At 38.5% G+C, this 25,355-nt stretch overlaps 1 non-coding gene and 1 pseudogene across 1 annotated transcript; both read right to left on the minus strand.

Moving 5' to 3' along the window:
• Positions 1-71: 71 nt before the first annotated feature.
• LOC116132990 lies at positions 72-11,801 on the minus strand (annotated as a pseudogene).
• A 9,008-nt stretch (positions 11,802-20,809) lies between these two features.
• On the minus strand, positions 20,810-20,916 carry LOC116133147. Its single transcript, XR_004128500.1, has one exon. It is a non-coding gene; the product is annotated as a small nucleolar RNA R71 (small nucleolar RNA).
• Positions 20,917-25,355: the final 4,439 nt, after the last annotated feature.

The following is a 25,355-nucleotide window of genomic DNA, read 5'->3' on the forward strand; positions in this document are numbered from 1 at the left end:
GAGAACCATTGTCCACAAATAATACAACTCTCTAAGCAACCAGAACCATTATCCTAAAACAAAACAACTCTCTATGCAACCGCACTATCCTGTTGATGCCCTTGAAACCACTCAGTAGGCCACCATTGTGGTCTCATGGCCTCAACCCTCACATTGTCCTGTCCTTGAACGGTCAAGATACCTGATACTTTGAAGGCTTCCTCCAACCGCAAGACACCCGGTCCACTACAGCCCAGAGCGGTTGTTGCCTTTCCAGCCTTCTTGCCAGTTTCCACATTAATTACTTCTGAGCCAGGAGCAACTTTCTGCTCTACTTCTGCCAAACAGAAAAGGAATTGCTTTGACTGTAACAAGATTATGAAATAAGTAACCAGAAATTCAATCAGTAGCCTACCTTTTCCTTTATCATCAAAAGACCTTAAAGGAAGCAAGCGCTTGCGAATAAGCCCCTGGTGGTGTGTTCGAGCAATTAACTCTTGACTGACATAGCAACCTTTATCAAAACTTATTGCATTTAGACCAGAAAGATTGTATTCCAATGGCATTGCCTCTCCTAATTAGAATAAATACAAGTTGGGATACAAAGGTCAGGCAAAAAGATTTAAACATTTCAATAAATGGGTTTGGACAGTTTTATGATATGAAAGAAGAGTCCATGCCAAATTAGAAGAGAGAAAGAGAAGCACTTATGAACCTGAGGCAGATGTTCATGGTTTGGTTTCTGAGCAAAATTAAACCAAATCAAATTTCATTGATTTCTGAAAAACTGAATCCTAACAACAAAAATGTAAATAGAACAGATCCAGCCAAATATTTTCTTGAGTTTGGTTGATGTGCTTGGTTTGAGTTCAACAAAATTCAAATAGCCAAACATTAAATTTAGTGTGTGAATATTAATGACAACTTGATGCTCCACCAATAAATTATGAGTCGTTATTTTATTATTTAGATAATTAATGAACATATTAATATAATCATGTATATGTTGATTAGATGAATTACTTGGCTTTTAAACGTTAAAATCTGCAGCTAAATAAAAACTTACCCTGTTTTTCTAAATTAAAATTGTAACTTAAGATTATAGAAAACAAACTGAAGTGATCAATCTAGTTAGTTTTGACATTTCAATTATTTTGCTAAACACCCTAAGTCCAAGTATACAATCATCGAGAAAACAAAGAGCACCTTTGGGAATTTCAGTTGAACCTTCCGCAACTCCCTTCTCTAATCTCCATAATACGTAATTCTCTTCAGCTGTTTCTTTGTCAGCCTCCACCAAAGGTGCTGCAACAGACAAAAAGAAACGAAGTTTTGCAACTTAATCAATGACAAGGTGTAATAGATGATTACGACATGCTTCTGAGCCTTTCAAATAACATGGTAATATAAATAAAGACGGATCTATGAATCAGATTTTAACACTCACGAGCTGTTTCACATAGCCAATCTGGGATCCTTAAACCATTGCCATCCATCACTGTTACCACGTGAAGCTGACACGCCAGAACGATCAATACCACTGCCCCAGCCAACACTACCAGCCTCTGATTCTTCTATAGATGAAGAAGCCTGAGAAAGCTTCTCACCAAAACGTTGCCAGCAGGAGAATTCTGATAGGCCTGCGGTGCATAATGTGTACACACTTAAGGGACGTAATAAGCATTGAGGAGGGTTGTTAAGGGGTAGAGTCCACATGCCATAGGTGTGATGTGGGCGTGAGTTTTGTGGGAATGAGAATTGTGTGAGTGAGGGATAATTACGGAAAGGTTTAGTACATAAATACTGTGAGATTTAGCAGCAAGATTAGATATATTTTGAGAGTAAACAATGGAGGCAACTGGCTCCTCGAAATGCTAGGATTTACTGGTAACAGTTCTTATTTTAATTGTCTTACAATTGTCAGTATCTCTTATCTGATTAATATACAGACTGAAGTTTATACAGATTGGTTGTCCATACTTTGTTCTTGCTGTTTGTTGGCTATTTGTCGAGTTGATTTGTAGGTGGTCCTATCAATTTGGTATCAGAGCTAGGGTGGGGAATGGTAAAATCTAAGATCGAGAATAGAATGGATAATGTGGAGAAGGAAATGAAGACTATGAAGGATGACATAAGTTCGTTAAAAATTGACATGGGTAGTGTTAAGGAGTATCTAACAGAGATGTGTGAATTAATGCGAATGAGGGAAGAAAGAGATGAAATAAGAGACCGAGAGAGAGAGAAGTCTTCATCATCCGCTGAGAATCGGAATTCCGGTGATGACAAGGGTCAAGAACGTGAGAATAGTGGTGAAGTTGGGAAAGAGGAAAAGAAGAATCGTAAGCTGGAGTTGCCGATCTTTAATGGCGATGACCCATTCGAGTGGTCCTTTAGAGCGGATCGATACTTCACCATTAACCATTATCAAGAATCAGAGATGGTAGAAGCAACAGCTATTTGCATGGAAGGTTGAGCTTTGAGCTGGTATCAATGGGTTGAATCCAAAGCTCCATTTTGGTCATGGGAAGCATTCAAGACAGCTCTGATCGATCGATTTCGGCCATCATTTAAAGGATCTGTGTATGAAGCCTTGGTGGCTCTAAGACAAGAAGGAACAGTCACTGAATATAGGGAACAATTTGAAGTTCATGCTGCGCCATTGAAAGAGCTGGGAGAAGAGCTGCTGAAAGGAATTTTCGCTAATGGGTTGAAGGAGGACATCAAGGCAGAGATAAGGCTAAGTCAACCCAACACCTTATTTGGGCTAATGGACCAAGCCTATCGGGTGGAAGAGAGGAACTGGGTTTTGGAAAGGAATAGGCCCAAAGTTAACAAAAATCAAATAGGAAGAATAGAAGCTTACACTCGGGTCAGCCCAAACCCAGAATTACCACGATCAAACTGGTGGAATACCAATTCGAAGACTCTAGACTCCAGCTTCGTTTCGTCAACTCCGAGCAAGGGTTTCGACCATACAGAGAGATCGACGGAGACTACAGGATCCAGTAACAAGGGAGACAACTTCTGGCGACTATCTGAGTCGAAAATCTAGTTCAAACGTGAACGTGGGTTGTGCTACCGCGGCGATGAGAAGTTCAACCCCAACCACAGGTGCAAGAACAGGTCCTTTCAAGTGTTTTTGCTCATGGATGATGAAGATTCAATCCTATCGGAAACTGAGACAGAACCAGATGATGAGCCTAATAACGAAGGTAACCCCTTAGCACTCTCAATGAACTCTATCGTGGGTATTTCCTCTGGTAAAACTCTGAAACTGAAGGGGAGATTGGAGTTGAGAACGTGGTTGTGTTGGTTGACAGTGGGGCATCCCACAATTTCATTTCTCATGAGCTTGTGCAAAAGTTAGGGTTGAAAGTGGATAATGGGAGATCATTTGGAGTAATGGTGGGAAACGGGTGTACCATTTAGGAAGAGGGAATCTGTAGAGTAGTTCGGTTGAAACTCCAAGGGCTTGAGATCCAACAAGAATTTTTTCCTTTTGAGTTAGGTGGGGCAGATGTAGTGTTGGGGATTACATGGTTGAGCAGTTTGGGAGATGTGAATGCCAACTAGAAGAGGCTAACTATGGAATTTGACTGGGAAGGGAAACGGGTAAGGTTGCAGGGAGATCCCTCGTTGGTGAAGACGGAGGTTTCATTGAAGGCAATGGTCAGATCCTTGCAATCGGCAGGAACTGGCTATGTAGTTGAGTTTGGGGCCATAGGACTGAAAGAAGAACTAGTGCAAGAGGAAATTGATCCTAAAGTATCGAGGTTGATAGAAAATTATAGCCATCCATTTGACCAAATTCCCAAAATCCCACCCCATAGATCTCATGACCATGCCATAGAACTCCAACCGGGATCTAAACCCCCTAATGTCAGGCCATACAAATACCTGTACTTTCAGAAAAATGAAATCGAAAAACTAGTTGGGGAGATGCTGACTGCGGGAATTATTCAGCCTAGCACTAGCCCATATGCAAGCCCTGTCTTGTTAGTCAAGAAAAAAGATGGGAGTTGGCGTTTTTGTGTGGATTACAGGGCATTAAACGACCTCATAGTACCCGACAAATTCCCAATCCAGACAATTGAGTAGTTGCTTGATGAATTGGCTGGAGCTAACGTATTCACTAAGTTGGATTTAAAATTAGGATACCACCAAATCAGGGTACGGGAAGTAGATGTGCCTAAGACAGCCTTTCGAACTCATAAGGGACATTACGAGTTCCTCGTTATGCCCTTCGGCCTCACCAATGCCCCCTCAACCTTCCAAGCCTTAATGAACTCAATCTTCAGACCTGCCCGACACAAATTTATCCTGGTTTTTTTTTTTGACGATATCCTAATCTATAGCCCAAACATTTCCACCCACCTACAGCATTTACAGCAGACCTTTCAGATTTTGCAGGAAAATGAGTTGATTATTAACAAGAAAAAATGTTTTTTCGGCCAATATAAGCTGGAGTATTTAGGCCACTTGATATAAAAAAAATGAGTGGAGGCAGACCTGAAGAAAGTTGAGGCCATGGTTCTTGGCCACATCTGTTGAATGTTAAGAGTTTAAGAGGTTTTTTGGGGTTGACGAGTTATTATAGGAGGTTTGTGAAGGGTTATGGTACCATTGCATAGCCCTTAACTCAACTACTTAAAAAAGACTCCTTCACTTGGAATGAGACAGCCCAAAAGGCATTTGATAGGCACAAAGAGGCAATAACTACTGTTCCGGTATTGGCTGTCCCAAATTTTTCGTTTCCATTTGAGATTCAGGCAGATCCATTAGGTAGAGGACTGGGGGTTGTTTTGGTTTAGCAATCTTGCCCAATAGCTTTTATTGACAAAGCTTTCTCGCCTACATCCAAGTTGAAATCAGTTTGTGAGCGAGAATTAATGGCCATTGTCTTTGCGGTCAAGAAGTGGAGTCACTATTTGCTCGGCAAAAAGTTCATAACAAAGTCAGACCAGCGTAGCCTCCAATTTTTAATGGACCAGAGAGCCAAAACCCCTGAAAATACAAATGGATTTCCAAACTCATGGGCTTCAATTTTGAAATTCAGTATTATCCAGGGGCTTCAAATCGAGTGGCAGATGCTCTCTCACGAAGAGACGAATGGGCTGAGTTTGTGAGTTGGCGGCTTGTCTGTGGTTCAATTTTCTGAGTGTGAGAACCTGGCCTCAATGGCACAAACAAATCCTAAATTGCAGGTAATCATACAAGATCTCGTCCTTGATTCATCCAGTCGACCCAAGTATCAACTCCGCAGGGGCTGCTTACTTTATAAATCAGGTTGGTCATTCCTAAGGGATCCAAATTTATTTCAAGACTTTTGGAGGAGTTCCACCAGAGTCCTAGTGGGGGCCACTCCAGCTTCTTTAGAACATACAAGAGAGTATCCCCTGTGGTCTATTGGGAGGGCATGCGAAGAGATGTCCAACAATAAATCAAAGCTTGTACCATTTGTCAACTAAACAAGCAATCATTATTAAAGCCAGTAGGACTCTTACAGCCCCTGCCCATCCCAAGTCAGGTTTTTGAGGATATTTCTATGGACTTTATTGGGGGATTACTTCGTTCTAAAGGGGTGGATACCATACTAGTGGTGGTTGACCGGCTCACCAAATACAGTCACTTCTTTAGTCTTTGTCAACCCTACAATGCAAAGGATACGGCTGCCATATTTATTAAAGAAGTTGTCAAGCTCCATGGTTTTTCGAACTCCATTGTTTCGGACAGAGATAAAGTTTTCATGAGTCAATTTTGGCAGGAATTGTTCAAGGCTGTTGGAACCATCCTGAAATTTAGCTCGGCATACCACCCGCAGACTGATGGACAGACCGAGGTGGTCAATAGATGCCTCGAGGCTTATCTCCGATGCTTCTGCAGTTCTCAACCAAGACAGTGGCCCTTGTGGCTTACGTGGGCATAATTTTGGTACAACACAACTTACCACGGCTCCATTAGGATGACCCCTTTTAAGGCCCTTTACGGGAGATAACCTCCCATACTCCTGAAATTCGCAGATTGCCCCTCAACTGTGGAAGATGTTAATATACAGATGGCTGAGCGGAATGCCATGTTAAAGGAGCTTAAGGATAACTTAGCCATTGCTCAAGGTCATATGAAGAAAAATGCGGACCTTCATAGGAAAGATGACTGTTTCCAGCCTGGAGACTCTGTTTTTTGAAGCTACAGCCATATCGGTTCAAATCTCTTGCCAGGAAGTTGAACGAGAAGCTCAGTCCCCGCTTCTATGGTCCTTACGCTGTTTTGGAAAGAATTGGGGAAGTGGCTTACAAACTTGCTTTGCCTTCCACAACATGAATTCATCTAGTCTTCCATATTTCTCAACTCAAACGGAGTTTGCATCAATCTGTGCCAGTCCAACCCCTATCGGAATTCCTTTCTAAAGATCTAGAATTGATGGTCCAACCTGCTACCATCTTGTCTATGTGTACTCTGTTGGATAGGTCCAAGGAGGTCCTCATCCAATGGAAGGATTTACCTGAGTTTGAAGCCACTTGGGAGCCATATGAGGTGATTAAAGCGCAGTTTCCTCACTTTCACCTTGAGGACAAGGTGAATCTTCAAGGGAGGGGTATTGATAGGCCTGCGGGGCATAAGGTATACACACTTAAGGGACGTAATAAGCATTGAGGAGGGTTGTTAAGGGGTAGGGTCCACATGCCATAGGTGTGATATAGGCGTGATTTTGTGGGAATGAGAATTGTGTGAGTGAGGGGTAATTACGGAAAGGTTTAGTATACAAATACTGTGAGATTTAGCAACAGGATTAGATATATTTTAAGAGTAACAATGGAGGCTCCTAGCTCCTCGAAATGCTAGGATTTACTGGTCACAGTTCTTATTTTAATTGTCTTACAATTGTCAGTATCTCTTATCTGATTAATATACAGACTGAAGTTTATACAGACTGAAGCTTAACAGATTGGTTGTCCATACTTTGTTCTTGCTATTTGTTGGCTATCTGTTGAGTTGATTTGCAGGTGGTCCTATCAAATTCTTTGGTAACATTTTCAATCTCAACCTTAGTTCTCAACCGATATCTGCAACAACAAGACAGATACACAAATTGGCAAAATTAGATTATATCACCAGCAAGAACAGTGCACAAACACTGCACACAACACAACATACTGAAGAAGGCTTAATCATCACAAAGCCAAGCTAAAAGCAAAATTTGAGATTGCTTATGTTTGAACATTTGAGCAAGCCTTCAGATTGGACCTACTGGCTACCTAGGCAGTTACATAAATTGTGTCTCATTTCTTGCTATGTTACGCACTCATTAAACATTTCTAGAATACTTGGTCCATGTAAAGTAGAAAAAGTAAATACCTAATTGTACTACATTATGTCAGGCTCAACTCTTTCGGAAACAAAAATTCACTAATAAGGTATCAGATCAAATCAAGCTTCCAATATCAAAAAAATTATTAAGATAACTTGAATCTAACCCAAGTTATAGAAAAGTCACTAGCATGTTCGTATATTAGCATTTGCTATCTATACTTCCGATTATGTTCTATGGAGCTACAATTCAAATTGCATGTTTCGGAACTACATCCATCTCTATTAAGTGGAAGAATGGTATTTCCTTACTTATCGAGATATATTGATTACTTCGATATTATCAAGAGATATTGATCACTTCCAATAAATATCATACATTTTGGAATTTCTAGTTATACTTGCACAAGGAGATATAAAATTGGCTACAACCTTCCAAACCAAGGACATGATTGCGTCTTGTTGTGCATGAAATCCGAAGAGGATAATTCCTTATTAGGAGAGAAGATATTTAGATTGACTCAATTTAGAAGAATGATATTCAGATTGACTTAGATTCCAACTAAGGTAGCCGAAGATCATGCAACTTCCTAATCCTACGTATTTGAATCTTATCTCAACTCTATCATGTAAATGGGTGCTATATAAACCCATCATAACTTGTTTTCAGGGGGGTTGGGCAATTGTTCTAAGCAAATTTTCCTAGGAATTATATTGTTTTTTGTAAGCTCTCAAAAGCAATAAGAAAACAGTGAACATAGGCTCAAGTTCTAACTTGTCGAACCATTTTAAAAATCTCTTTGCCATTTACTTTATTGCATTTATTATTCATCCACTACTGGTTATCTGTAATCACACTCACATCCATTCCGATTCCAATAGGGTCAATCAATTCTCTGGTTGGTGTAGATTTATGTACCAACATTTTGGCACTAGAAGGAGGGCCTGATTCACATCAACTCTCCATGTTTTTCCAGTAAGTCTAGACTTCTTTAGCAAATCCTAGCTTCTTTTTATAGAATCACGTTATCAAATGTGAAAATCAGAGTAGGATAAAGTCTGAATTTGGCTAAGTAGTAAACACAAGAATTGTAGCCCTTCAAGTTAGCTTTCCAACGGTCCAAGAATTATCTAAATCCGAGGTCTACAACCAAGTTATCGTCAAAATACTGATGTATGTTCCAAATCAGAGCTCTCAAATCGCGTGGCCAAATCGTGCGCTTAGATCACTCTAATCTTCAGCTTCAGATTGCGTGTGCAGATCATGTAGCTAGATCGTTCAGATCACACACTTAGATCTCTCAGGTTAAAAAGAGCTTGCTAGCTCTCAAGCTCTCGAGCTCCCAAGCTATCGAGCTCTCAAGCTATCCGCGCTTTCTAATCAAGCAACGCTATCAGATCAAGCTCTCCATGCTTTCTGATCGAGCTATGCTCTCTGATCAAGCTCTCCATACTTTTTGATCGAGCCATGCTCTCAAATCAAGCTCTCCATGCTTTCTGATTGAGCTATGCTCTCAGATCAAGCTCTCCATGCTTTCTGATCGAGCTATGCTCTCAAATCAAGCTCTCCACGCTTTCTGATCTAGCTATGCTCTCAGATCAAGCTCTCCACACTTTCTGATTGGGCAATGCTCTTGGATCAAACTCTCCATGCATTCTGATCGAGCAATGCTCTTAGATCAAACTTTTCATGCTTTCTGATCGAGCAATGCTCTCAGATCAAGCTCCCCGTGTTTTCTCATCGAGCTATGCTCTCAGATCAAGCTCTCCATGCTTTTTGATCAAGCAATGCTATCAGATCAAGCTCTCCACGCTTTCTGATCGAGCTATGATCTCTGATCAAGCTCTCCATACTTTTTGATCGAGCCATGCTCTCAGATCAAACTCTCTATGCTTTCTGATTGAGCTATGCTCTCAGATCAAGCTCTCAATGCTTTCTGATTGAGCTATGCTCTCAAATCAAGCTCTCCACACTTTCTGATCTAGCTATGATCTCAGATCAAGCTCTCCATGCTTTCTGATTGATCAATGCTCTTGGATCAAACTCTCCATGCATTCTAATCGAGCTATGCTCTTAGATCAAGCTCTTCATGCTTTCTGATTGAGCAATGCTCTCAGATCAAGCTCCTCGTGTTTTCTCATCGAGCTATGCTCTCAAATCAAGCTCTCCATGTTTTTTGATCGAGCAATGCTATTAGATCAAGCTCTCCACGCTTTCTGATTGAGCTATGCTCTCTGAATAAGCTCTCCATACTTTTTGATCGAGCCATGCTCTCAGATCAAGCTCTCCACGTTTTCTGATTGAGCTATGCTCTCAGATCAAGCTCTCCATGCTTTCTGATCGAGCTATGCTCTCAAATCAAGCTCTCCACGCTTTCTAATCTAGCTATGCTATCAGATCAAGCTTTCCACGCTTTCTGATCTAGCTATGCTCTCAGATCAAGCTCTCCACACTTTTTGATCTAGGTATGCTTCAGATCAAGCTCTCCATGCTTTCTGATCAGGCTCTCAACGCTTTCAGATCAAGCTCTCCACGCTTTCTGATTGAGCTATGCTCTCAGATCAAGCTCTCCATGCTTTCTGATCAAGCTATGCTCTCAAATCAAGCTTTCCACGCTTTTCTAATCTAGTTATGCTCTCAGATCAAGCTCTCCACGCTTTCTAATCTAGCTATGCTTTTAGATCAAGCTCTCCACGCTTTCTGATCTAGCTATGCTCTCAGATCAAGCTCTCCACGTTTTCTGATCTAGATATGCTCTCAGATCAAGCTCTCCACGCTTTTTGATCGAGCAATGCTCTCAGATTAAACTCTCCATGCATTCTAATCGATCTATGCTCTCAAATCAAGCTCTTCATGCTTTCTGATCGAGCAATGCTCTCAGATCAAGCTCCCCGTGCTTTCTCATCAAGTTATGCTCTCATATCAAGCTCTCCATGCTCTTTGATCGAGCAATGCTCTCAGATCAAGCTCTCCATGCTTTTTGATCGAGTTATGCTCTTAGATCAAGCTCTCCATGCTCTTTGATCGAGCAATGCTCTCAGATCAAGCTCTCCATGCTTTTTGATCGAGTTATGCTCTCAGATCAAGCTCTTTATGCTCTTTGATCGAGCTCTTTATGCTCCTTGATTAAGCTCATAAGCTCGCTTATTCGCTTGAGATCACATTTTCAAGATCTCTCAGATCTCTTAGATCGCGCCAAACATAATTCAAGTTCTTCAATTCGAGACTACATCTTATAGTGCTACAGCGATCCAGATCAAAGACATGAGTTTTTGAAACGCAATTACGCACTCCAAAAACTTGGGGGCTATTGTTGTGCGTGAAATCCGAAGAGGATAATTCCTTATTAGGAGAGAAGATATTTAGATTAGCTCAATTTGGAAGAATGATATTCAGATTGACTTAGATTCCAACTAAGGTGGCCGAAGATCATGCAACTTCCTGATCCTACGTACTTGAATCTTATCTCAACTCTATCGTGTAAATGGGTGCTATATAAACCCATCATAACTTGTTTTTCATGGGGGTTGGGCAATTGTTCTAAGCAAATTTTCCTAGGAATTATATTGTTCTTTGTAAGCTCTCTAAAGCAATAAGATAACAGTGAACGTAGACTCATGTTCTAACTTGTCGAACCACTTCAAAAATCTCTTTGCCTTTTGCTTTATTGCATTTATTATTCATCCACTGCTGGTTATCCGTAATCACGCGCACATCCATTTCGATTCTGACAGGGTCAATCAGAATTCTCTTATTGGTACAGACTTCTATACCAACACATATGAATAATCGCAACAAAAACAAAGACATGCATTGTTAATACTCAACTAAATATCAGGTGCAGGGATTATCTGAAATGTATGATGCACATTTAACAATGTTGAAATATGAGAATGGGAAATTTTCGATATTCATAGCTGACACATTTAGCTGAACAAGACAGCATTAACTAGAACTCACAATAAAAATAGAGCACAAAAATTCAAATTAATTAGCATAAACTTCAAAGTCAAGATTATTATTATTATTTTTTTAATAAGAATAACTTACTTCATAAAAGTTTGCAGTAACTCATCTAGATGACCGACCCATCAACATCAGCAAACACCTCGACAGACACGTCACCTTTATTCGAAGCGAGTCCAGGCCAGCTTCGGTTCAGCTTTTCGTCGGGTCTAGGCATGGAATACAGTAATAAGTTGTACAAAAACCTCCCTCGAACAGTCAAAAGCGCCGCGTAAACTGGCGAAGTGGACTCGTAAGACAAATTGGGTGTTAGCAACGTGGACGTCTTCTCTCTCTCACTCGGGGGTTCACTGAACTTTCGTACATCGTTGGTCAATAAACCTTGTAGGAATTTAATAGTTTCTGGGTCGCTAAACCGGACAACAGACCAGGATTTTAGGAGCGAGGCCATTGAACCAGCATTGTGTAGATTGTGTTTAGTTTGTAGCCTACGGCATACAGAGAAAATGGATTTCAAGAACTTTCCATGAGGTTTGATAAAACACATTTTTTTCACTTTTTTTATGTATCGAGTAAACGTTTGGTTTCTGTGGAAGCTCTAAGCTGTTGAGAGGGGTTGAAGGAGAATAGAGAAGCCGAGGAAGAGACAGAAGTTGAGTTGAATCATGACACATGAGTTAAAGGGTTCTGGCTTTATGCCACGTGGATTTGAGATTGTCAAGTGCTTTACTGAAACATTGTTTTCTGCTAGATGTTTGATGAAATGCAACCTCTATTGTATTCAAGATTATAAAAATACCACCATTATGACTGTCGCTGTTACTAGAAAGGGGCAAGTTTGCTGCAGGCACTTCCAAAAAATGGAAAAAAAAGATGTTAAAAACCCTAAAAATTTAAATAAAGAAAAACTTTAAAACACTAAAAATTGAAATAAAGAAAAAAAAAATCCTCCTCGGCCACATCAAACCCAGATAATCCAAAACTTTATTAATCTCCACATATTATTCATACTATTAGGGGTAGAGTTGGGCATTTGGGACCGGGCCCAAAAGCCCAACTCTAAAAACCGGTCCTAGGACCAGTCCTTCGAAGGATTGGTCCTAGGAGGCCTGGTCCCAAAACGGGACCAGGCCTAAGGAGGAGGGTCCGGGCCCTCCTCCAAGGCCCGGGCGTGGGCCTAAATTTTTTTTACCTTTTATCATTTTAGTCCTTTATAAAATTACATTAAACCCCCCAAAATAAGTATAAATTATAAGGACTAAAAATTTTTTTATAAAATTTATTTTTTAAAAAAAAAAAATTTAACCGTTGGCTGCCAACGGTCAACTGACACCAACGGTTATATTTATATAATTATAAGTTTTTTTTATCCCCCCCCCCCCCCCCCCCCCCAACTACACTTTAAATAACCCTAAAACCTTTAATTTTTTTCATACCAATCAATCTCTCATTCTTTCATTCTCTCAATCTCTCTACTCCAAATCTCCAATCAATTTCTCATTCAATTTATATTTATAATTTATTTATATTATTCAAATTTTTTTTCTATTTTTCAATATCATCATAATTTCATTTATTATTTAATTTCTTTTCATTAATTATTTATTATTTTATCATAAATTAAATGTCTTCCCCAAATGAGTTTACGTTCCATCCACCGAAGAAATTGAAGCCTTCAATCCATTTTCACCATTCCTCCAGAGGATGCAGCTGTAATTCTACAACCACATTCGGTCGGGACGAGGTGTAGCCAAACACATGTGAGCTCGAGTCAACGTGCACGGACATAGCCCACCCCCCCGACCGTCAAAGAGGGTCGTGTCCGATGTCTGGCGATACTTCACCAAATCAAAACGGCCAAAACAAATGGGGAGGGGGAAATCGTGTGGTATTGTAATTTATGTGAACCATTATTGGGCTGAGAAGGACTTCGACGATCACGACACGTAGAGAAGAAGCATCCCCAAATAAATGCTCTTCAAGCAGATCAGTAGACAAATTCAAACTCAAATTAATTTTATCCACAATCCTCAACTCTCTCAACATGGCAATACAATACACATGTTGCACGAGGAATAGCAAGATATATAGTTGCTACGGACTCTTCATTTGTTTATCTGAAAATCCTTTTTTTGTTAATATGGTTAAACTGCATTTTGTCCAGCATATACCCCTGTTGTAGAACTACAAGTAGAAGAGATAACTAAACTTTATAACAAATAAATAATTAACTTAAAAACGAATTTCAAAATTTTAGAATATATCTATTGCACTTACATCAGACATATGGGCTTGTAGATCAAAAACCGATTTATTAACTGTTACAGTACATTTCTTAGATCATATTGGGGTTTACAACAAATTGTTAGGTTTTAAACCATTTATATGAAAACATAGTGCTGAACTATTTTTTTTACATTCTTGATTTGCAAGAATATTTATAACTGATAGAGTTTTAGCGCTAACGCTTGTAATGCAGCTGCTACACCGCGGCAATATCTTTATTTGAAAAGAAATTGGATCCGCTTGGTGAAGGCAAATTTTATCACCAGAGATGTGCTTGTCACATCATCAATTTGTAGTTAAAGCAGGTTTAGATGCTATACATTCAAAGATGGAGAGGGTGCGTAGCTATCGATTTATCGTCCGCAGTAGCAATAAAAGATGCAGGAGTACGTCAAATATTGTAAGCAAGAGGACCCACCGGTTCGACCTTTGAAGTTATGTACAGACATCTATCCGTTGGAACTCTACCTACTTGATGTTGGAAAAAGCTTTGCCAACCACGAAAAAAATTACAGATTTCGTCAACCGGAAGAACTATCCAGAGGAAGTTGTCAACTATATGATTGGCGGTTTGTGAACTTTTTATTCATTCTTAAAATTTTTTATGATGTTACTAATACATTAAGTGGTTTATTATCCATTACTAATTTAGTGTTAGATATTTTAGTTCAAATTGCTAAACTTTTGATCATATAGATATATAAAATTTTATGAAATTGTTCAAGTATGGAAGAAAAATATAAGATATTGGTTGGTGAGGTGGTTTTCCATTCTATATGGATTGGCTTTTTCTAGATCCAGGTTTAATTATCCGTAGTTACGGTGTAATTACTGTTATGCCATTATTTAGGACATGATAATCTTTTTGACTGACTTAAACACAATTGGATAGCTTTTTTTTTTATGAATAGATACAATGAAGTAGAAGTGGAAGTGGAAGTGGAATGTCTAGGAGAACGATCAGACCTTGTGCCCCCCCTGAGGATCGAGCAGGGCGTATGTGGGACGTGGTAGAAGCTCCAACTCGTACATACATAGACCAAATGAATGACTCGCTACCTACAGGTGGACTTGACCTTTATGACGATGAAGGAGCAACTTGACATGGATATTCTTCAATGGTGGAACCAACAAGAAAGTCAATTCCCCATTATATCCCAAATGGCACGTGACATTTTATCTGTGCCGATTTCTACAATTGCATCCGAGTCAACATTTCAATGAGTGGTCGGATTGTTAAGACAGAAGATGTTCTTTAACCGATGAGATGATTGAAGTGATAACATGTTTATGGGATTGCCTCATCCAGAGAAAACTACAACAGCACCCTGAAGATCCCGAACTACTCAAACTCTTTAGGAATACAGATTGAATATGTAACTAGTGTTGACCGATGAAATTGAAGATGAATAATTTAATAAAAAATTATTTAATTGTTATTTGTAAAGCGGAATGTGTGAAATGTGATATTACATTTATGTTAAAATTAAAATTAACATTAATTTATTATTTTTTAAAATTAACTATTAATTTTAATTAATACTTTTAGAAACTTTACTAATCAACCCCTAAAAAATACTAAAAACCCCCTATAAAATTTCATTTTGCCCCCAAAATATAAAAAAAATTGCGGGGGGAAAATAAAATTTTCCAAACCCCATGGGACCGGTCCTAGGACCGGTCCCAGGCCCATGAGAGACTGATCCCATTTGGGACAAGTCCCAAGTGACCAGTCCTAAACGGGCCTAGGCCTGGGCCCGCAAGGGACCGGTCCCTTGCCCAGCTCTAATTAGGGGTGTGAAAACCGGGTACCCAAGTTAGTTTTGCATTTGGCTAACCCACACCAAATATTCGGGTCAAGCTCTAAGGGTACCCAATAACTGAACTAGTTTTTGAATTACCTAGTTTTGAACCGAACCAAAAATTCGATTCGGTTTCTGGGTACCCGAATTTTGAATCGAATTTCCATCTTCACCTTATACATTGAAGAATTTTTTCCAGACTTCCTCAATTTTTAATTCAAACATAAAATGTTTTACATACACCCAACATAAAATGAAGAATTTTAATAGACACAACAAACAAGGTGCTGGTGCATTTTAATAGAAAAAACAAACAAGATATGCAAAACTTTTATTGGAATTTAGAAGAGATGTTGTATGCCAATTTTTGCTTTGGGTAAAATGTCGAGACAAAGACGCACGTCAACCAAAGATACTCAGTTGATTCCAGGGAAAACTGAGTAAGATGGAAGCATGATCCCTGGGAATCAGTGTAAGGGACTCGTGTTGCATGCAGTGATGATCAAGGTGGTGATGTGCCTCCTGAGAAATGATGAGACAATTAGACGTTTTTAAAAGTGGTTCAGCCAAGAAGAGAACAAGGCCTACGTCCACTAATATCTTATTTATTTGCATAAGATCAGGATACAAAAGATGGGTTTTTTCATTGGTCAGAAAAGGTTTCTAGCTTGCTTTTTTAGCCAGGGATCTGGGGTTATAAAAAGTTGCCTTTGTGATTTTTTGTATTATGGTTTTGTGGTTCCCTGTTCTCCTATTTTTCATTCCACCACTATTCTTTTTTTATCCTCCTCCTTTTCTCCTTGGGTTGCTTCCATTTTTATATGGAGAGAGAGAGCTTCAGATGATCATGATGGTAAGTGTGTCATGTTAGACTAGGTGCCCTAGAGCCAATCCATTATTGTATTATTGACTCTTTGTAAGAATGTTTATAATCAATAAAAGGCATTTTTCTATATTGTGTAATTCATATTCATTATATGTTTTGATGTATGTCCTTAGAATGGTAGAACCGTAATGAGGCTATCGAGTATTTCATATCTCGAGAGTGAGGACCTTATGATCACATATGGTGGCCATTCTAGAAATGTCTGTGGCCTCAGTATAATTTTGACTAATAGCACAAATAATATGGTAAGGCTATCATAGTGTTGAATGACCCTATCGAAAGGCAGTGACTGATCTCACTTGTCAAGGTTGTTTGCTGACAACCTAGTGCAACCTTAGTCAGTAAATTTGTGTTTTATACGTGAATAAACATATTTTAGAAGGGGCTGTCGAATATGACCATCCATATAATTCATGAATTTTTGAAAACAAAAAATATTTAATTGAACACCCTAAAATGACGTTGTTTTGGGATGGGGTTTGACTCAAATTAATCAAAATCTCTTTTCTCATCTTCCTCAGTTCTTTGAAAGCTCTCTTTGACATCTTCGGCAATTCGACTCTTCTTCAAATCTTTAACAATTCAATGGATTGTTGTCTTTAAAGTTGTTTTCTAGTTTTCTTCATCTCTTGAGTCTTGATCCTTTCTTCACTTCTCTTTAGTCTTTCATTTTAACTCTCTTTTCCAAGCTTTAAGTCCAAGAGTAAAACTTCAAGGTACACACTTCTTCTCTTCTCTTTGAATCTCGTATGTTGGTTGATTGCTTGTGTTTGTGCTGGTGTGTGAGTAGTAGTAGTAGTAGTAGTAGGGGGCTGGTGGATTGATGGATTTGTTATATTGGTGGATTGATGGATTTGTTTGAAACATGTTTGATGAAATGCTTGTGAGAGTTATATTTGTATTTGAGTGTAATTACACGCACAGACAAGGTCGTAAGTAAAAGGGATCAAGCAAACCCAAAAAGGCAACTCAATCTGTTGCTTTGCAGTCCCTTAAAGAGGGTGTTGTCCCTGCTAGTAAGCCAAATCAGACTGAGCAGACCAACAAAATTCCTCCTGCCGTCTCTCAGACCAAGATCCAGTCCACTCATGCGATCTTGCCATAGCTTCTCTCTTGAGCACACCATTGCCGGTGCTTCCTACCAGTAAGGCTTTTTGTACTTTGCTTCGGTTCTTGTTAGACTTTTGTTTGTGTTGTAGAGGTGCCAAGATTTGGTTTGTTTAATTTGTTATAGAGTTGATATTTAGTAATGACCCTTATTGTTGGGTGTAATTTGTGTCCATGTTGAGAACTTTGTTTGCATGAACTGAGGTGTAATTTGCATTTAAAGTCATATAATATATACTTTATAGTCTTAATTATTGAATTATCTCATGGAAACAATGTTCATTGAAAAAAAATTAATTCAATTAATCATATTATATACTTAATATCTAAGATAGAGATTAGAATCTAATAATTAGATTGCGTGTTTTAGCATCACTATAACGTCATTCTCATATAATTTAAATATAACTTGTTTAAGTTCAACTCCTCCCTCTCTGCTTATAGCTTAAAGTTCAATCATAATAATATGGAAAAGGGTTTCGATATTGCCATATTTTTCAAAACGTATTATTAACAATGCACCGTATTAAACCCGTATATACCTGTACTGTATTTTTCCTGTATCCAAATTTTATGGCCGAATTTTTACAAACGTATTTTTCAGCCTTTGTCCTATCATACTCGTAAAATTTCCATACTATTTTTTTGCCATACCCGTATTTACTAACTAGGGGTGCAACACACTATAGGCAAGTTTACTAGACAAACCCACTAGAGGATTCCACATAGATGGTAACCCCAATGTCTATGGAATAAATCCTCTAACGGATGATGGTGCATGCAATTCTTAGACTTGAGATCACCAGAGTGCCTTGTGCCCCGATTGGTGTAATTTGACACTAGCCCAACATAGTTCTATTCAGGAATATCAGAACGGTAATGGTTGGCTTCACCGAAAAGTGTATCAAGACTATGGTGGATTGGTAGAGGCTTCATCACTTCTGGGTATGAGAGAAATTATCTCACTGAGCAATTCGAAGAATGGCAACGACACTAAATATGTGGCTACAATGGGATTGAGTTGTGGATCAATCCAATCTATTATGGTCGTTGGTCCAATAATCGAATACAAAGAGATCAAGGATATCTGTATTTTTGTACCTCAACCTTGATAAGATAATGAATGATGTAGGGATTTGATTGCATGATAACCATATCATTGATACGTGACTGTTTTGTTGAATCTGAATCTGTCGGGTGGCCATGATGCCTTGCTAGAGACCAATCTTAATTTGTGTTTAGTGAGACAATTGATTGAGTCTCAATCGCGAAACTACTCACTATCGATATTGATAAGAGCTTGAAAGTCTATATTTTTTTAGTGATTTAATTTGATTATTTATGGAAAAATGTGTTTAAATTGTGGAATTTGAATTAATTCTTTCATAAATACCTTTTACGGGATCACGGGTGTATTTTGAGTATTTTCAGGTTCAAATAGATATTTGAAGGGAAACTAATGATGTCGATGGAATTCATGATGCTTAGGAACAAACGGTACAAGAATCAGAGTTGAAACGAGAAAGTTGTAACACGTCGAAGATACAACGTAAAATCTGGAAATCCTTCAAGATGAGCATACTTCAATGTTTCTATCATAACCTGAGCTGTAGGAATTGTAATTCAACGATTCTGGTGGCGTTGGAAAGCTTATTCAGAGATCTACAAAGTTTGTGTTGATTACTTTACCAAATTCTTAAGATAACGGACTCATTGGACAGAAATAATGATCACCACAGCGACTATTCTTACTGCAGCAACGACTGTTCTTATAGCCGCGGCGATGGGTCACAGGTCTGCTAGGCTAATGTATTATCCTAAACTGAATCTGAATGGTTTGAGGCATTTAACTTTTTCCTAAGTAAGATAAAAACCCTAGGACTATAAATAAGGGTCTTTAAGTAGTTTTGGGGGAGTTTTAGAGAAGGAAAAAGGACGGCTACTACTTTGGAGATCGGAATTCTTGAAGTTCCTGTTCACCAATTAGAGAAGTGTTTATATTTTTCTTTCTTGAACTCATGTTATTGAATACAATGATGGTTTTTATTATTGCAACTATGAACTAAATCTCTTTTCTAGGGCTAAAGATGTAGCCCAATTTATGAATATGTGTTGACGTTATCTTTATTGATTTCTTATTGAGCATTAATTCTAAGTTTTATTATTATGTGTAATGCTTTCAATTCTTAAGGATCCAAGGGTTGAATGATATCATGGGATTGGGTTGAGATCGAGAGATGAAACCTGATTTGTCTAAGGTAATAAAACCATAGATTGAGCGAACGCTGGAGATAGGTTACCGCGATTTATGAGGCTTTGGTATATTCCATAGAACTTAATGATCTCTTAGCTGCTATATCCAACTTAGAGATATTTTGGGTTGTTGTTTAAGGGTTAATTCGCTAATTGTTCGAGAGAAAGTTAGTGGAATATTAGGGAGTTTGGCCTTTAGAATAAGCTTAATTAGGTTAGCAATAATCATCAATACATAGGATTAAATTGGTGTGAAATCTGTGCCCTAGGGTTTAGCCATATTGATCTTTATATCCAAGTATTTATAAAATTCTGATTTTGTTTAGTTTTTAATTTGTCTTCTTTTTCATTAAAGTCATTCATAAAATTATGTTTTATCAAATAGCTATAAAATAGACTAGTTTGCTACTTGGTAGGTAGTTCTCTTGGGATTCGACACTTGTTTACTCGAGCTTTAATACTTGCATGATTTCGTATACTTACGAATAGCCTGTCAAGTTTTTGGCGCCATTGCCGGGGAACTATTTCGTTTTACCAATGTCAATAAGAAATATTTAGTTGCTAATTTGATTTGTTTTATTTTTGTTTAGAAATTAATTTTTATTTTTGTTTGTTTTGTTTGTTGCTGTTAGCTAGAATCTGGAGAATTTACGTTCAAGAGGTGGTGGTGATCTTAATCCACTAGATTTTGAGATTGCAAGAATGGCTAAACAATTGAGGAAAGAAAAGAAGCAAGTTGACTTTGAAAAATCAATGGCTAACACAGGAATTGTGAATCCCAATATGGGAAATCAAGAGAATGAGAATAAGGATACCTTAGGAGGAAATGCAATGGGTGGAGCAGAAGTGGTTTAAAGAGCATTGAAGGACTGCTCTAGTCCTACTATTAATGGGTGCTATTCTAGCATTAGGAGACCACCAGTTCAAGCATATAATTTTGAGATCAAGCCAACAATTATTCAAATTATTCAGCAGTCAGTCCAATTCGTGGGGTTACCTAATGATGATCCCAACCTGCATATCGCAAACTTTCGAGAGTTATGCAACACATTTAGGCATAATGGAGCATCCGATGATGCAATTAGGCTAAGGCTTTTCCCATTCTCTCTTCGGGATAAAGCTAAGTCTTGGTTGATTTCTCTACCATCTAGGAGCATCACGACATGGAACGAGTTAGCTCAAGCGTTCATCACTAAATATTTTCTACTTGCCAAGTCTGCCAAGCTAAGGAGTGAGATTACCAACTTTTACTAACAAGATTCGGAGTCATTGTATGAAGCATGGGAAAAGTATAAGGATCTCTTACGGAGGTGCCCTCACCATGGTTTACCAATCTAGTCACAAGTGCAAACATTCTACCAAGGGTTGCTACCAACTATTCAAGCTATGATTGATGCTGCAAGTGGGGGAGCCTTGAACAATAAAACACCAGAGGAAGCATACAATCTGATTGAGGTGATGGCAAACAATAACTATATGAGGACTTTAGAGAAAACTTCAACAAGGAAATCAGCGGGAGTGCACGAAGTTGACAGTTACACTGCATTGGCTGCTCAACTTTCAAACATCTAGAAGCAATTAGGTAATGTGTTAAAAATAAATGCAATTGAATCTTCTTCTATAACATGTGACCTTTGTGCAGGAAATCATTCATCCAAGGATTGTCAAGAAGGGAACCCATTTTCTCAACTTGAACACGCCAATTACGTCAATAATTTCTAAAGAGGGCAAGGGAATCCATATTCCAACACATCCAATCCAGCATGGAGGAAACACCCGAACTTTTCATGGAGCAACAACAATGAGCAAAGACAACCTCATGTTTTTCAAACTCAAGAGCCAAAATCTAACTTAGAGAATGTGCTTACCAAGTTCATTGAAGAGACAAGCAAGAGGTTTGAGAAGACTGACATCCTTGTCCAAAATCAATTAGCCTCTATTAGGAACATTGAGACTCAAATTAGGCAAATTCATAACATATTAGTAGGAAGAGTTCAAGGAGTTTTGCCAAACGATACAGTGAAGAACTCCGAGGAACAAGCGCATGCAATCACTTTGAGGAGTGGACGAATTCTGGAAAATTCAGAGGGTGAAAAACAGAAGCAAGAATAAGAGAAAGATTTGAGGGAAGAGCAAAAGACCAATCACCGTGGCGATGAAATTCATCGCTGCAGCAATCATGAGAATGTGGAGAAGCTCGTCAACAAGAAGGACAATCACCGTGGTGATGATACTGGTGACCGCGGAGAGCGTGATTCTGCTCCCAATTCATCAAAATTTGTAACGCATCACCGCGGCAATGAATCTGGTGACCGCGGTGAGTGTGCATCTGACCAGAAACTTTCTTTGAGCCAAGAAACCCTTCCATACCCACAATAGTTGAAGAATCAGAAGCTTGATAAGCAATTTGGTAAGTTTATTGACATGTTTCGAAGTTTACATATTAATATCCCTTCTATTGATATGCTAGAACAGATGCCGAAATATGCGAAGTTTTTGAAGGAGATCCTCACGCACAAGAGAAAATTCGAGGAACACGAGAAAGTTATGTTAATGGAGGAATGCAGTGCGCTGATTCAAAAGAAACTACCACCTAAACTACGAGATCTAAGGTGTTTTACTATCCCTTGTATTATTGGTAGTTGTTATTTTGATAAAGTTATATGTGATTTAGGGGCAAGTATAAATTTAATGTCATTTTCCATTTACAGGAAGCTTGGACTAGGAGAAGTAAAGCCAACCACCATGTCTCTCTAATTAGCTGATTGATCGATAACATATCCTAAGGGGGTGGTAGAAGACATCTTGATTAAGGTAGACAAACTGATTTTCCCAATAGATTTCATTGTGTAAGACATGGAGGAAGATAGGGAAATACCTTTAATTTTAGGACGACCTTTTCTAGCCACGGGTAGAACATTGATAGATGTCCACCAAGGGAAATTAATCTTAAGGGTAGAAGATGAGTAAGAAGAATTTGATGTTTTTGAATCTATGAAGCGTCCATCTGAATTAGACTCATGTTTTAAGATTGATGTTCTCGACACCATAGTGGAGCAGAATTTTGAAGAAAGCTATCCCATTTTCCCTTTAGAGAATTGTTTGATGAATTCTAGAGATCATGAGGATGAAGTTGATAGTGAAGAGATAAGAGAGTTTTTAAGATACTTAAATGCTCTACAACACTTGGTTCATCCTGAAGCTAATTTGATTAGAGAAATTAGAGCCATGGTGTCTCATGCAACTTCACCAATCACAAAGGCCCCTACACTTGAGCTCAACAACTACCATCTCATTTAAGGTATGCATTTTTAGAAGAGGGTAATTTTTTTCCAGTCATTATTAATGCTTCTTTGAGTGTTGTAGAGGAAGAAAAGTTGCTACTCATATTGAGAAAATACAAGAAGGCCATTGGATGGACAATTACAGATATAAAAGGTATTAGTCCTTCAATTTGCATGCACAAGATCCTAATGGAAGAAAGTTATAAGCCTACCATTCAACCACAAAGAAGATTGAATCCATTAATGCAAGAGTAGTCAAGAAGGAGGTGTTGAAGCTCTTAGATGCAGGAATTATATATCTGATTTCGGATAGTGCATAGGTAAGTCCAGTCCAAGTTGTGCCAAAGAAGGGAGGAATGATAGTGGTCCGTAATGATAACAACGAGTTGATTCCAACACGAACAATCACGAGATGGAGAGTATGTATCGACTATCACAAACTGAATTCCACGACTCGTAAGGACCATTTTCCATTGCCATTCATCGATCAAATGTTGGAGAGGTCAGCTGGCCATGAGTTCTATTGTTTCCTAGACGGATATTCAAGCTACAATCAAATTGCTATGGCACTAGAAGATCAAGAGAAAACAACTTTCACGTGCCCATACGGAACATTCGCCTATCAAAGAATGCCTTTTGGCTTGTGCAACGCTCCCACAACTTTTCAATGTTGCATGATCTCAATATTCTTTGATATGGTTGAAAAGTCCATTGAAGTTTTCGTGGACGATTTTTCTGTTTTTGGAGATTCTTTTGATGATTGTTTGACTAACTTATCTAATGTTTTGTAGAGATGTGTTGACACTAACCTGGTGTTAAATTGGGAAAAGTGCCATTTCATGGTACGAGATAGGATTGTGTTAGGTCATCGGATATCCGCGAATGGAATTGAGGTGGATCGAGCGAAGATTGAAGTCATTGAGAAACTACCACCTCCAAATTCAGTGAAGGCTGTCAAAAGTTTCCTTAGGCATGCGGGTTTTTATAGGAGATTCATACAGGATTTCTCTAAAATCTCTAAACTTTTCTGTGATTGATTAGCTAAGGATGTTCCTTTTAATTTTATTCAAGAGTGTTTAGATGCATTTAAGTGTTTAAAATCAAAATTAATTTATGCTCCTATTATTGTTGTGCCCGATTGGGAACTACTTTTTGAACTCAAGTGTGATACGAGTGATTACGCTTTAGGGGCTGTTGTAGGACAGCAAAAAGGTAAGGTTTTGCATGTGATTTATTATGCCAGCAAGACTTTAATAGGACCACAGTTAAATTATGCTACTACTGAAAAAGAATTTTTAGCAGTAGTATTCTCTATTGTTAAATTTCATTCTTATTTGCTAGGAACCAAGGTTATTGTGTACACTGACCATGCTGCATTGAAGTACCTTCTAGCAAAACAGGATTCCAATCCAAGATTATTGCGATGGGTATTGCTTTTACAGGAATTTGACTTGGAGATTAAGGACAAGAAATGAACGGAAAATCAAGTGGCTGACCATTTACCTCGATTAGAGTCCAATGAAGAAGTTCGAGAGGAAGAAAAGCCAATCAACGAATACTTCTCGGATGAGCAATTGTTTCCTATTCAAGAAGGGTCGTGGTTTGCAGATATTGCTAACTATTTGGAGCAGAAAGTATTGCATCCTGGAATGAACTCCCAAAGACGAAAGAAATTTTTTGCAGATTTAAAGTACTACTTTTGGGAGGATCCATTTTTGTACAAGCATTGCACCGATCAAGTGATAAGAAGATGTGTGCCAGAAGAAGAGATGATGAATATTCTTTGTCATTGTCATTCAATGGAAATTGGTGGTCATTTTGGTTCGACAAAGACCGTCACTAAAGTTCTTCAATCAGGATTTTTCTGGCCAACTCTTTTTAAAGATGCTTTTCATTTTGTTATGAGTTGTGATGAGTGTCAATGGGTTGGGAACATATCTAGGAGAAATGCCATGCCTTTAAATAATATCCTAGAAGTAGAATTGTTTGATGTGTGGGGAATAGATTTTATGGGACCTTTTCCTTCCTCGTTTTCTAACCGTTTTATTTTGGTTGATATAGATTATGTTTCGAAGTGGGTGGAAGTTGTTGTGTTGCCAACAAACGATGCTCGCATAGGTATCAAGTTCGTGAAGAAGAATATATTTTCAAGGTTTGGCACGCAAAGGGCCATTATCAGTGATGGTGGTTCTCACTTTTGCAATCGCCAATTCTCAATATTGTTAAGAAAATATGGCGTTACACATCGAGTTGCTACCCCATATCACCGTCAAACCAGTGGCCAAGTAGAAGTATCCAATAGGGAGTTGAAACGAATCTTGGAAAAGACAATAAGCACTTCTCGAAAGGATTGGGAAACCAAGCTTGATGATGCATTATGGGCATATAGGATGACATTCAAAATACCAATAAGAATGTCGCCCTATAGGATGGTTTATGGAAAAGCTTGTCATTTGCCACTAGAGTTAGAACACAGGTCATAT

The sequence above is a fragment of the Pistacia vera genome, unplaced genomic scaffold, assembly GCF_008641045.1.
Source record: "Pistacia vera cultivar Batoury unplaced genomic scaffold, PisVer_v2 Contig265, whole genome shotgun sequence".
Lineage (NCBI taxonomy): Eukaryota > Viridiplantae > Streptophyta > Magnoliopsida > Sapindales > Anacardiaceae > Pistacia > Pistacia vera.